The 2,949-nt window shown below is 39.0% G+C and overlaps 1 pseudogene; it reads right to left on the bottom strand.

Moving 5' to 3' along the window:
* Positions 1 to 2,040: 2,040 nt before the first annotated feature.
* Positions 2,041 to 2,351, bottom strand: LOC116073554 (annotated as a pseudogene).
* Between the last annotated feature and the right edge of the window lie 598 nt (positions 2,352 to 2,949).

Below are 2,949 nucleotides of genomic sequence, written 5' to 3' on the forward strand. Positions count from 1 at the left end.
AATTAATGAGTAGTCAATTTGCATTATGTTAACTGTGAGCATTACAGACTTTTGGATGCTATAAAAATTCATTTAAAAGTGAAATTGAATTAAACATATACTGAGACTCTGGAATACAGTGTATCTGAGAGACTCTAGGTTCTGTAACATGAGATTAGAAAAGCCTGCTGATGCACATAACCAGGTGGTACATACATTCTCTAATTTTTCTCATTATGAAGGCTTTGGAAAGGGCTAGTGAACAGAAGGACTAATGTAGGACATTGCTGAATTAAGCAAACCTCATCACAGTAAAGATTTTCTCTAACACAAGGCCATTTGAGTCTCCCCTCTTTTCTAATGTAAGAAGTTCTCCCAGTTCCTGTTAGAACAGACCAGAAGAAATATGTCAACAAACATCATGTTCATCCACAAATATGCCAAAATTTGGGAGCCTTGTAGCCATGCCAATAGTTTGTCGAATGTATGTAGCTAGAACACTCTCCTAAATATCATGAAGGAAAAGGCAATCTAATAGAGGAAGAAGTGGGCATATCAGAAGTGGAGACATCCTGGTATGCAGTAAGTGTGTAAAAGATGCATAATTTCTACCATCATTTGAGAAGTAGAAAATAAAGTCACAGTACAGTACATCACATACCCTTGGAAATGGCCAAATTAGAAAAGACAGAAACTTATAAGGGTTTATGAGGATATGGAGCAAGTTTTTCCAGAGTGGAACAATTGGAATTCTTCATTTTAAAGACTTATTTCTTTTTATTTTCAATGTTTGTGTATTTTGATCATCTGTATGTCTATGTGCCATGAACATGTCTTGTAGAAGCCATCAGATCAGTTGGGAGTAGAATTACTGCTGTTTGGGAATCCCTGTGTTGGGAACTGAACTCTGATCCTCTGAAAGAGCAGCCAGTGTTTTTAACCCTGAGCCATCTCTCCAGCCCTTAATTGGGATTCTTATTACACTGCTGGCAATCACTCTGGCTATGTTTTGTTCTCCACCCTGCCCTGTGTGTATATGTGTGTGAGTGCTTGTGTGTGTGTATATGCGTGTGTGCATGCGTGTGTGTGTGTGTGTGTGTGTGTGTGTGTGTGTGTGTGACAGTCTTGTTACATTTCTCAGGCTGACTTTGAACTTGCTGTGCTCTCATCTCAGCCTCACATACATGGCTTTGACAGATATATTATAGGTGAATATATGCCTAATGACATGCCTATGACACAGATGTTGTACTACTCCTAGGTCTATACCTATTTTATCTGAATTACCATAACAAAGTGTCATTCAGTGGCTGATTTTAAACAATAGAAATTTATTTCTAATAAGGGCCATACAAGGTGTTGACCACTTTGGCTCCTCTGAGGGTTTTCTTTCTGGCTTACACATGGCCTTATCCCGGTATCCTCTTACGGACCTACTTTTTACAATTCCTGTCAGATTTCAGCTCCACTTTGGTGAGGTTTTTTTTTAACCTATAGCACGTCTTCTCAGGCCCTATTTCCAAATGTAGTCATGCTCAGATTGGGTCTTCAACATATGAGCTTGGGTGTACGAAGAGGGAAGTACATACAATCTGTAACAATATATATCATCAATTGTGCATGTATGTTTTCCAAAACACATGTACTAGAATATTCATAGCGTACTATTCATATTAGTGATATTTGATCTGTGAATTACATGTATCAATTATAGGTTCATGTCTTTATATGTTATTAGTGTTTTTAATTGCTTAGGGCATATTCACACTTCATGCATCCTAAGCAACTGTCTACTATTAAGCTACATCCCAAACCATTATTGTTAGTGTTTATCAGGGAAAAATTTATTAGAAAAAAAATCTATTTAGACCTAATATTGTGTGTGTGTGTGTGTCTGTGTCTGTGTGTATCCATCCACATTATTTATTTTCATGTTGTGTTGGATCTTTTTGATGTTTGCTTTTTTTTCAACACCTAGTGTTTTATTCAGATAGCAGTCCCGTTACACATGGTCCAAGAACACTCAAATAAGAACTCAAATCAGAAGTTAAAGATTGGTCTTCAAACATCATAGCCAACAATCCCGTGCTTGCCTATGATCTCTCCGATATAAAACCACATTTACACCTCAGTGGCCACCAAACCATGCAGCACAGCTCCCTTGACTATAAGGTGTGTGAAGCTAACAGCTTTAGCACTCTGAATTATTTTTTTCATGCTCTGAAGAGCTGTAGGGATTTCACCAGGGGTTGGGGAACCAGCTCAACTTTGGCGTAGTGCCAAAATGTGACCAATCGAGGCTTCGAGGAAGTCACAGCAGTGGCCACCATTGACGATGCCTTCTCTGAGAGGTTACGGATGAACTTGGCCATGGTCTAAGGTGGAAGGCACGTCTCCCGGAACCACCAGAATGTCACCCCTCTGATGTTTGCTTTTTTGTTTGTGCTTTGAGACAAAGTATCAATGTATTACCCAGGCTAACATCAGACTTCAGAGCTGAAGCAGCCCTGACAGCTCAGCCTTTCAAGTAGCTGGAACTATAGTTGTGCTACATCTAGCTCTCATGTTGTTCTTACAACCTTACCGTGGGAGTAGTCCTCCATTACCTGAACTTAGTTGTCCATGGCCAACAAGAAGAAAGAGTGTGGTATAAGCTATGTAGAGAAAGTAAGATGATATTTACATAACTTATTAAAGTCTATTATTAGAATTATTATATTTGTTTTTAATAAATTATCAATTGATTTATAAATTAATGGTTTTTTTTTTCGAGACAGGGTTTCTCTGTATAGCCCTGGCTCTCCTGGAACTCACCCTGTAGACCAGGCTGGCCTCGAACTCAGAAATCCGCCTGCTTCTGCCTCCCAAGTGCTGGGAATAAAGGCGTGCGCCACCACTGCCTGGCAATATTTTTGATAAATATATATGTCTAGGAAAAAGCAAGACATATAGGGTTCGGTGTATCTGACG

Source organism: Mastomys coucha, unplaced genomic scaffold (assembly GCF_008632895.1).
Source record: "Mastomys coucha isolate ucsf_1 unplaced genomic scaffold, UCSF_Mcou_1 pScaffold23, whole genome shotgun sequence".
NCBI lineage: Eukaryota > Metazoa > Chordata > Mammalia > Rodentia > Muridae > Mastomys > Mastomys coucha.